Consider the following 12,355-nt stretch of genomic DNA (forward strand, 5'->3'; position numbering starts at 1 on the left):
GTAGGTAAACTATTCAATCTTTTATGTTTATCAGTCGGGCTATTTATTTTTTTTCTTCAGGGGTATACTTGACCTTTCATCTACCCGAGCCGTTCTTATTTCGCGTCAAGGGTAAAATTGAACTTTCATCCACCCGGTCCTTGTGAGTGATTACAAAAATAACATGTCCTCTAGAGTTCCTCTTTCAGCCGATTTGTCCTCTAGAGTCGCTCCTTTTGTACAGAACACCCTGACTAGGCTCTAGAAGTATGTTTTTGATCAACGGCTTCGCTTCCTGGACTTTCATCCCAGTGAATTCCCCAACCATCATGGTTCCCTCAGTGAACCCTTTGAAGTATGTTAACCTATTGGCCTCTGCAAGCAAATCCTTATCATTCTGGCTCTTAATAATAATAATAATAATTGGATTGCACCCAGTTGTATTTTATTTGGTTTCTTAATCGAACATTGTATTTCCCAAAACCCAACCCAACTTATGGCTTTGGTCGCACGGCAACTCAGAGGGCACCGACCTTCTAAATTGTTTCTTAATCGGACTTGTAAATTGGTTCGAACTTGTCAACTATATATACCTTTCACTCACTTGTAAATCGGTAGTTGTTGCAAAGAAAGATGGAAATTTATTATAAATTTAAAAGTGCGTTAGACTTCAACGCACTGAAAATCGATGGGTAGTTTATATCAGTTTCGATTATGAAGAAGAAAATTTTCGAAACCAAGAAGTATGGCAAGGGTTCGGACTTAGACTTTGTCCTCTCTAACACTCAAACTAATGAAGAGTATCTCGACGAAGAAACGATTATACCAAATAATACTTCTGTTTTAGTTCGTAGAATTCCTTCGCAGCCACGGTTGCGTTTTGTTGCTAACAACCAGTTAGTAGTGCCTAAAGTTGTTGAGAAAACCATTGTTGAGTGTCAACAGCCTAGTTTACCTCAAGTGTCAGAAGGGGATGACTTTGGGGATGATGTGTATACTGTCCCTGAAGTTGTGGCAGTTCGATGCAACTATGTGGTGCAAGATACCCTTGCTTTGGAGAAAGCCGACAAGGATAGGAAGATTAAGGCAATGATTGAGTCATCTGCCTTGGAATGGCAAACGCAACCTTAAGGCGGCTTTAGGAGGGGTATGGCAAGGAGAAGGAATGGGGGGCAAGGATTTGGGCAATGCATGGGAGGGCGAACCAATAGAGGACGGGGAATTGGGCAATGTGGTGGGTATGAGAGGAAGACTCCTCCTGAAGGTTATGTCTGTCACAGATGTAACACTTCTGGACACTTTATTCAGCATTGCCCTACTAATGGGGATCCTAATTATGATAGGAGAGTGGTGAAAAAGCCAACTGGCATTCTTAAGTCAATGTTAATCGAGACCACGATGGCTCGTGATGCCTTGGGAGGTGGTGCGATTCTTTGTGTTTAAGCCCAATGAGACTACTTTTGACAGAGAAGTCGAAGGAATATCTTCTTCTAGTCGGTCCCTCGGGGTGTGTACTTCCACGGAGCTCCATTATCCATTGTGCAGAAGTAATGAAAGATGTTATCTTTGGCAAGCAAATGTTTGCTTTCGATAGCTTTTGTGATAAATGTATCGGGAACCACATAATCTCAAAAGCAGCGTGTGTTTGTGGGGCTTAATTTAATGTACTTGCAGATGATCTTTTACCCAATAAGACCGTTAGGGATACCATCAACCGCATTTTGGAATCAGATAGCAGTAGTAGCGGAAGTGCTGGAAGCAGGGGCGGACCTAGGAGAGGGTTGGACCAGGCTTCAGCCCGGGTCCTTTTGCTGAAAAAAGAAAATACTATACTACCTAAATATAACCCAGGTGAGAAAATAAAACTTGGTTGTTTCTAGACCATTTCATAACTAGTTAGCTAGGGTCTGACAATACTGATAGATCATATTTACTATGTATTCTCTCATCGTTCTTTTAGCTGGCCGATTTCCACTCACATGGTTTCCACAAGATTACAAGAATACGTAACCAAGCTCCCCATAGCTTCAATGCAACTCAGACCAGATACTGCAAAAAGTTATCTTGGATGAACATATAAGTTAGTTCTACAACGGAAATGTCATCTTTGCTTTTGGCCATAGATTGAGCTACACCACATTCAATTACAATAGCATTTCAGTGACTCCTAAATTTATTTCATTTGAATGATAGTTATCGATGAGATACAGACAAGTCGGGTCCTTAAATTGCATTGCTTGATTTGGTGGAATGTAGGCTTTAGATATGTGAAAATTGTTGTTTGAAAAAATTGAAATGTTAATATGGTTCGTTGGTTATGAAATTTTGTATGTTATGTGTTAATGTGTCGTCGTGTCAAGATGTACTGTTTTTCTTCTTTGGATTTGAATTTTGGTGCTTGTTAGAATCGAAATTGTGGAAAGAAATGATTTTGATGCCCGCAAGACCCGTAAAATACCGTTTAAATAGTTTTACTTTTTAAATAGATTTGTAGTCGAACTTGATTAGATATTTTGATGAATTAGTATATATTTGGCTACTTGTGAATTCTGGTGTTTCAATTGTTTCTTTGGAATGTGTCTATTATTTTTTTTGTTCAAGACTCTTGCTATCGTTGTTTAGCCCGGAGAGAGTTGAAATGCTGGATCCGCCCCTGGCTGGAAGTGTTATACAGGTTCAAGATCCTCGTTGTGACCAACCAAAAGTTGTTTCGCCTTCGCTTTCTTTTGCCCCCAAAGGTGGAGGAATGCCACCATCTCTGAAGAAAGATACTCCTAAGATGAAGCAGGCTAATCTAAAATTCCATTCACTAGAGAGAGGCGGCATTGGCACAAAAGCAGACATGTCTGAAGTAACTTTTAAGTTAATGCCCAAGAAGGAGCCAATGCTGCGAGGAAATGCTCTGCACGATGAAGAGGAAGTGCAGCAGAAGATGCCTACTGGTGAGGTAGTAAAGGAAAAGAAAAAGAAGACAAATCCTCTTTCCGTAAATGCGGCTGAGCTGCATTGGAGAGCGTCTCAAGATTGTGCGACAGGATATTATATGATGCCTCCTGCTCATTCACCATATGACCCATACTGGGGTGGCATGCAAATTGGTATGGATGGTTATATGGCTCCTTACGCCATTGCAATGCCTTACACTCAAAATCCTTTTGGGGGCCTAAGCTTTCCTATGCCTGCTATCCCACCTCAAAGAAATCCACCACGAAATGTCGGCTTTAAGAGAAAGAGATGTTGAGATAGAGTCAGAGAATATGGAGATTTTCTGGTCATAAAGTCATACGTATTATTTGTAACATAATTTAGTAATGTAATTGTTACTCGTAATGAGAGTATGTTTTGTATATCAGTTTTACCAGTATAAAATTTTGTCTTCATACTCATGATGAATGCATTGTAATGATAAGGACCCATTGGAGTTAAACCCATGCTACATTTTAAGAAATTGAAACATGCAGCAAGTTCAGAATTGTATATATAGTTTCAATGTTTCAGAAACCTTTAAAATACGTTCTTGAATACAACATAACCACAAAAAACAAGAAGCTGAAAAAAAAAAGCCCAGGGCTGAAGATTCAGGGAAAAAGCGATTTGTTATACAATTTGATCAACTAAACAGAAAATAACGATTTTAGCAGTACAACAACACTAATGAGAACGAACCCATCTAACAATCAGAAGGAAACAACCCTTTCCATAGTGTGACAATAAAATGGGTCATCTTTAATCTTCATTAGCATCTACCTCTATGCCATCATACTAAGAATAATCCGTAGTGTCCTCAGATTCACTTTCACTCAATACATACTTTCCCGCTCGGCAGTTGGCCGGGACTTGCCCCTCTGTGGTTTAAGTACATCAGTTATTAGCTTTGGCTTTAAACATGTTTGACCTCTATTCCTTCTAGTTGCTGTAGGCTTAGCTGTTTTAGCAGTTGCAGCAGGTTTCTTATCTCCTATTCTCCTTTTGGGCTGGCTACAAATTCATTGTCTTCACCTGCTTTCTCTACCATTGTCTCTTCTGGATGGTCTCTTCAGTTTCCATGGCTGTGGAAAGTAAGAATAACACAAAGCCAGATATAAGTTTAATATATAGCTCACAATTAGCAGGAGGACATTGAGAAAGCTGACAATGTTAAGATGACAATACCTACCGACTAATCTGGAAAAGTATCAAGAGGACAACATTCCCCAAGTTAACAACACACCAAGTCTAATGTTAAACACGTTAATATTGATAACCATCGTAGAATAAGTTGTTACTTGGTTGAGTATTAAACCTGTTTCAGTTGTAGAGCTAATTAATAGAATTTGCTCCAATTTCATTAACAGAAATGGCTGATCTTCATTGAAATGTACTTTGTTGGATTCTGCGTTGGTTTTTTTGAAGTCCTTCATACCACCTTCATTCTTCACCTCGCCTTTCAACTGCTCACTTACAACTCTCCTTCTGCACTGGCCTAAGCTTGATCTGGAGAATTACAAAACAATCAAATAACAAACTTTAGGTTTGGGTGTTGAGGGGGGGGGAGAGATAAAAAAATAATAATTTGAACTGTTCATACATCAAGTCTGTTTCAAGTGAATCTAGAAATTTCAACCACAAGTACTTTGGAGATCCTTCTTATCAATTGCTCAAAATATTTACCCAGTCTATCCTTACGGACAATTAGCTTCTGAACCTTCTCCACTGTCAATGTGCCAAGTGCCAATCACAATAGATACTCATGATCACTTTAATAACCTCCTCTATTCCTAGCGTCCTGCCTACCACTAAGTTGTCTTCAGTTACCCTGGTAAGTACCATTTCAACATTCTTAATATTTCTAGGGAATGGTGTGAAGCCTTTCTGGTGCAACTCTTGCGATAGATCTTTTCTCTTATTGTTGCCGACTATAATTTCTCCTTTCATCTTTCAAGAATGAAGCCAATTTTGTTATGAAGCTTCACCAACTTCAGTAAAAACTTTTCCAACAGATATTTCTGCAGAGTTAACTAATGTAATAATCACTTATGTTTAGCTTACAAATGAAGTAATAAGCGTAAAATTTAAGGCACACACCTATCTTTTATCATAAAACTCTAGCCTCAAAGGACAGAATTTCTCGAGAGCTGCAACACAAACAATTGTGAATTCGAAGAATCCATTGTAGAGTAATGGGATGCTACGACTAAATACTCACTCTGCTCTGGATAGTCAAACCCCTAGCTTTCCTATCGAACAAATGCATGTTGCTGGTGCGGATTGAGGTTGTAACTTGTAAGCTTAAATCTCTTTGACCCTCTTTCCCAACTTATCATCATCCATGAAAATTTCCAGGCATACAACTCGGTCTTGATGCATAATAAACCCCTTCATCGATTTAACAGTAGAGTGAGAACTACAACTGTGAATTTTTGTGTGTAATTTATCGTAATGAAGGGTTCCTCAATTTTATCACTCCCTATCATCAGGGATTCCAAAACACTTTTCAATCTTCAGTCCATCTACGGATGGGTAGCTCAGTAATCTGAAGTGTTCTATCGTTGAGGTGTTCTATGATACCACTTAATAAATGTTCTTATTGATCATACATTATGTTTATGTATGAAGAATAATTGTTCATACCTATTTGGGATATGAACAATCATTGTTCATACATCAATATATTATATAAGGTACATTCACCTATTTGGATATTAACAATCATTGTTCATACACCAACAGAAGGTATGAACACTCATTGTTCATAGTAAAATGACAGAAAGGGTAAAATCGGAAAATATTTATTTTAAATCCAGACCATTTGTCCTTGAGGGTTATTTTCACGCAAAAAATTGGTTTTCAGGGTTACGTTCACCCGAAATTTGTCCTTGTGAGTGATTATAAAAAAAAAACTCCGTCCTCTAGAGTTGTTTTGAATTGAAATTGGGCCTTGGGACCAATTTCTTGCAATATCAATTGCCTTAAGCATGCTCATTAAGAAATTAATTAATTCATCATCGTCGTAGACAGAACTTAGACCAAGTACCTCTAGAAATGTAGTATGTTACTCGTGTGCATTATGGGGCTCAAACACCATAAAATATGTCACCATTTACATATAAGGTTCCTAGGTGACAATGCTTGATTCAATTTTAGTAAGGTGGCTCATGTAACCAATATACAACAAGAATTGTTTTAGGCTTTTAGCTGACCAATATACATTAAATCTCAACAAAGTTAAAGGTCAATTAGACAGAAAAAAAAGATATACTATAAACTTACCATTAGAGTTTAGGAAAAGGCTAGCAAGAAGCTCAAACCTTATATATCTTTCACGTTCATCAGAAGGGCGTAGATCTTGAGCATCTGCTTTCGAAATCGGGTAGACAAAACTCAACCTTGTGATCTAAATGTCAAGGCCATAATAGAGTATCACTCCTGCAAAATATGGTAAGAAATAAACAGAAGTTCAGGCTATAGGAATTTAAGTACAAGGATATACAAAAAGATACAATACAGGCACACTGTGAATGGTGATACCTTTCAAGTCCCTCCTTTACTCCCTCTCGATCGACTTTGGTGTGGAAGGCAGGGAGTGCACCACCCAAACCAATCTAAGTTTGCTGGTACCTGTCAGTCAGTTAAATCACAATGCGTTGCCTGAAGTAAAACAATTTTTGGCTCAAAACATAAATAGTTAAATCCTCAATGCGCAGCGTCAAGTCGATAATTGTGACTAGAAATACTTCAACTTAATAGCCTCTAACAACACTCCTACCCAGCCAATCCTTTCTATATGTGAATCCTGTTTCTGCCTCAAGTCCAAGTAATACGCAGATCAAAGTCAGACTCGGGACATATGCACGACACCTAGAGTCAAGTCACTCTCTTTGTTTCATGGACAATGTCAACACAAGCAGCGCACTCCAACTAAGTGTGCTCTAATAAGGTTTGAATCTATCAATTGGTGTAGACAACAGACACCAGCATGGTCTCATTTTAATCCTCACATTGACTTAAGAGTCCTTATCCAGTCAGGTGACAAAAATTCCAGTCTACCAAACACCATGTTGAAATTTGCCTTTAAACTGAAGAAATTACTCAATCTCATCATCTCATGTCCTCTGTCACTTTAAACGAACTTGGAAACAATAATGAGGCAAAAAAGAAGGACTAATCTGGCAATGCAAACCAAATTATTCCGAAAAAAATGCATAGATGGGTAACGAACTATACCCTTAATCAAACATTGGGGTTTAAACTTTTTTTTGAGCAAGTTTGGGTATCCATGTCTACCACGTTTTGCAACGTTTGGTTCTGTTACACTTCCATCCATTTATTTCACACGTGTCACACTCTTTTTATTTTTCTCTAATTACGTGGCCTTAGTTTCCAATGTGGCTATGCTAACTTGACATGTGGCACGCCAACACGAAACAAAACCCGAAACAAAGCCCGAAACAAAACCCGAAACAAAGCCCGAAACACAACCCGACTACTTACATGCGTCGAAAAAACCCCCAATTTAAATGCAGCGGTGAAAAAACCCCCAATTTAAATGGAGCAAAAACAAAACCCTAGTTTGAGAGATGTCCAAATAAAAATCAAATTGTGCACGCGTTGGGGGCTAATTTGAAGAGAAAGGACAAGTAATATTCAATTGGACTGTGATTTCGTTGGAGAATCAAGTATGTTACTTCTATCGAGTAATTTTTTTTGTGATTTGTGCAATTTTCTAGGGTTTCAATAGAATAATAGTTGATTTTGTGTTATTTAGCGTAAAGCTTCTCGATTCCCACTCTAGAATAATAGAAAATTAGTTTCTTTGTTCTCAGTGCTCATTTGAATAATAATGTTGAGTATATTACAATAGTCAATCAATTAGTTATGTAGGTTATCAGTAAAATAATATTAAAGTGTACGTTTTGGTTTGTTGTTTGTTAATGTGGGGTATATTATAATAGTTAATCAATTATATTTGTATGTTTTCAGTCAAATAATATTCTTTTGTCTTGTTTGTTTTGTTCAGTGGATCATATATTGGAAGGTTTATTTCCAGTGGAACCAGATTTTTGCATAGAACTTTACCATGGGGGGAAGTTTGTGTCTGAGCCAATACCTTATTATAAGGGATATAAACTAGAATACTTTTACAGAGTGGATTATGATAAGTTCTGTTTCTTTGACCTACTGGATATGGTGAAGTCTGTAGGGATTTCTAACATGATTAAGATGTACTATGCCCATCCTGGAAAGACTTTCGCATCTTCTAATAGATTAGTCATTGATGATAGTAGTACAAATGAAATGATGAAAATTGCAAGGGTGACTGGTAAGGTTGAACTATATATTGAACATGGTGAAGATGGTGGACATGGTGGACTTGGTGAAGTCTTTATTGAACCTGAAGAAGCACCTGAACCTGGAGACTCTAGCTCTGAAGATGAGATACACTATGTAGATGATGAGAGTGATGAGGATGTGAGTGAAGCTGCAAGTTTGGATCATCTAAGTGATTTAGATGAAGAGCTTGTTGAAGTGAGGCAGAAAAATCTACTAGAAGTGAAGAATAAGAAGAAGAAACAAGTGATTGAGGGTACTGATGGTGATGAGAAAGGTGTTGAACCAACTGATGGAGATGTAGAATGTGAGCTAATTATTGGAGATAGAAGTGAAGGTGGTAGTGGACCAAGTTGTGTTAGTGTGGGTGATACAACAATTGAAGACATTGAATGTCCAGATAGTTCTGACTATGATAGCCACGAAGAAGATGATGAAGGTGAGCTCTCCTTAGACAAAAGTCTAAGTTTCCCATATTTAATCCAAGCATTGATTACAAACTTGTTGAGTTTCAGTTAGGGATGAGGTTTGGGACTAATGAAGAACTGAAAAAGGCTTTGAAAGACTATCTTTGTTGCAAAAGGTTGCCCTGTTTGGATATTTGTGAATAAAAAGAGTAAAATACTTGCTTTGAATGTCTTTGAGGGTTGTAAGTGGAGGCTGTGGGCAAGTAAAATGCAATTAGAAGATAGCTTCCAGATAAAGAGTTATAACAGTGTGCACACTTGTTCTAGGGATTTGACTATCCAACTTGCTGATGCCAAGTGGTTGGGCATGACTTTGTATGACAGGATTTTGCTGAACCCAAGTTGGAAAGTGAAGGATATGGTACAAGAAGTCAAGCAAACATTCGCATTAAATGTGTCAAAATTCAAGTGTTATAGAGCTAAGCAACATGCTTTTGGACAAATTGATGAGGTTATAAAAAAGGTGTATGCTAAGCTTTGGGACTATGGTGCTGAAATATCAAAGCAGAATCCTGGTTCAACTATTAAGATTGCAGTGAAGAGACAATGTCAACAGAACACTAACCCAGAGAACCCTATGCTTTTGTATCCAGCAGTGTTTGAGAGAATGTATATTTGCTTTGATGCTCTTAGGAAAGGTTTTATTGAAGGTTGTAGGTCTGTTATAGGATTAGATGGTTGCTTTCTTAAGGGTTATTGTAAAGGAGAACTATTAACAGCTGTTGGTAGGGATGGTAATAACCAGATGTATCCAATTGCTTGGGGAACATTTGTGGAAGGAGAGAACACTCGAGAGGGGGATGGTTTCTTGACTTGTTGATAGATGATCTACATTTAGCTGAAGGTCTTGGTTTGACTTTGATAACAGACCAACAAAAGGGGTTAGACAGAGTTATAAAAAGAGATTGCCTTTTTTGAGAACATAGATGTTGTGCAAGGCATATCTATGCAAATTTCAGGAAGACTTTCTCAGGTAACTTGACATTCTTCCTTTACATTAAGTTTTTATTGTTTTGTCAGTTTAAGAAATTAATTGAAATTCAAATTAATATGAGTTATGCTTTATTGTAGGTGCTCATTTCAAAGTTTTGTTTTGGCAAGCAAGTAAAAAGTCGCAACTCATGCATGCGAGTTTCGAAGGTGATGTCCGAAATTGCAAAGCATATGATCCAGATGCAAAAGAGTATTTGCTAAAGAAGCAAAATCCTCAGCAGTGGAGTAGATCTTATTTCTCATTTGTTTCTACTTGTGAAAATGTTGAAAACAATATGTGTGAATGTTATAATGGTGTGATTATTGAGGCCAGGTCAAAGGATATTATTGCAATGTTGGAGGATATAAGGGTGGGTACAATGGCTAGGATGCAAAAGAAGAGAGAAATAATAGAAGGTTGGCATGACAGCCTTACTCCCACTGCAAGGGTGAAATTGGAGGAAAACAAAATGCACTCTAGGTATTGGGTACCTCAGTATTGTGGTCAACATGCATTTGAAGTGAGTCATGGAGATGACAAGTATGTGGTTGACTTAGCAACTAGGAGTTGTGCATGCAGGATGTGGGAGTTGGTTGGCATACCTTGCCGTCATGCAGTAGCTGCAATTTATGCAATGAAGGAGAACCACGACATATATGTACCAATGAGATGCTACATAGTTGAAGTTTACCAAAAGGCATACAATCACTTCATGAAACCCTTGAATGGTGAGAAGTTATGGCCTGTTACAAAATAGAGATTATCTTGCCTCCTCTTTCAAGGAGAATGCGGGTAGGCCTAAGAAAGCAAGAAGGAAGGAGTATCATGAAGTGCTAGGTAGTAGTGGTAGCACTAAGTTAAAAAAAGGGGACATTGATTAGGTGTTCAAAGTGCAAGGAACTGGCCATAATAGGACAACATGTAAGAAGGATGTAAGTGTTGAAAGTGAAAGCTCCAAGCCAACCAAGAAAGCAAGAAAAGAAAAAAAGAACCAACAACTACTCCAACTGAAGATCCAAGTTCAAGGCCAAAAACTAAGAGTAAGGGAAGAACTAAAACTAAGGGGAAGGGGAAGGAAACAAGTACTGCCAAGAAAGCAACCACTACCAAGGGAAAAGAGACCATTGCCAAAGGAAAAGAGGCCATTGCCAAAGGAAAAGAGAAGGAGGCCATTGCCAAAGGAAAAGAGAAGGAGGCAAGTACTGCCAAGGGAAAAGAGAAGGAGGCAAGTACTGCCAAGGGGACAAATAAACCACCAAGCACTAGTAAAGGGAGGGGGAAGGCAGCATCAAGTACTAGTATGGGTAAGGGAGATGTAACACCAAGCACTGCTCAAAAGGACAAGGGGAAGGGCAAGTATCTAGTGGGACAGAGAAAGCATCACAGAATGAGTTTAATACAGTAATGTATTATTCTGAATACACTGGGCCTCAAATGCTTAAGGTAATATATAGTTAAAAATTTCTTTATAGTTATGTTTGATGCTGCCATTCTCTGTAGGTTCTCTGTAGTGTAGAGCTTAGTTTCTAGAGTTTATTGTTTTATGCTTATGTCATGCAGATTCCAGGACAAGAAGGGCCACTTATTAAAATTTCTAACGGACCATCATCAGGGACCAGATCAGGAGCTCAATTTTCAACTGCTCCAATGGGAAGAGTTTCAAAGAAAACAACTGATACAACATCAACTCAAGTATCTGCTCATCTTGGTACACAAAGTTCCACAACTACAAATGCGGTACCTGCAAAAAGCCCTAACAAGAAAAAACCTACAACACTGGGTCTCAAAGGAACTAGAAAAAGAACTATGGATACAAGAGCAACTACTCCAGGTGTGAAGACAAGATCTGCTGCAATGAAGCAGCAGTGGAAAATTTGATGATGTAGCTTGGTTCTGGGATATCTTTATGTTGATGTTTCATGTTTATTAATGTATCTTTATTTTGGTCATTTTGGAGTTTGTCTTAGATGTTTCTTTTGGGTTTTGGATACATGGAAAACATTAAAATAGTTTGTTGATGCATGTTGGATCTTATTTCTTGTTATAAAATGTTTGTTTTACTACTTGTTCAGGGTTTGATAGGTTTCTTTTCTATTTTATTTCTAGTTTGAAATTTTCTTCTAGTTTTGTTTCAGATAAGATTATGCATAGGGTCAATTCAATTCTAAATTCTCGTAATTACCCAAAGATGTACTCCCTCTGTAGCCTATACATTGCCTAGCCTATACCATTCAATTTCAACTACATCTTTCCCTTCCCAATACTAAACTGGTGAACTTCTTCAATGCTATCTTATCTATAAAACCAAGATAAACCAACCATTGATGAACATCTCAAAGAAAAAAAAATAATGGATACTGGCAAGAAGAAGGAGAATAATGGTCAGGGGAAGAACAAGGAGAATACTAGTAAGGGTAAGGGGCGCATTGCATCATGGGTTAGAACTGGTTCAAGAATAGAGAGAGTTGCAAACCGAAAACCCAAAGCTGAGGGTAGCAGCAACAACATGATGAAGACCAATATAGTTTACAGGGATGGAAAAAAAGTGTGCCAACAACTGGAAGGAACTAAGGTGATTGGTGAAGGTCCTCTTGTTTCTGTTCCATCAGAATCAACCTCCTATAGTTCA

General features: G+C 38.0%; 1 pseudogene; it reads left to right on the top strand.

Moving 5' to 3' along the window:
• The first annotated feature begins 693 nt into the window (after positions 1-693).
• Positions 694-1,859, top strand: LOC147515266 (E3 ubiquitin ligase PARAQUAT TOLERANCE 3 pseudogene; annotated as a pseudogene).
• The last annotated feature ends 10,496 nt before the right edge of the window (positions 1,860-12,355 follow it).

This window comes from Coptis chinensis, chromosome 2 (genome assembly GCF_015680905.1).
Source record: "Coptis chinensis isolate HL-2020 chromosome 2, ASM1568090v1, whole genome shotgun sequence".
Lineage (NCBI taxonomy): Eukaryota > Viridiplantae > Streptophyta > Magnoliopsida > Ranunculales > Ranunculaceae > Coptis > Coptis chinensis.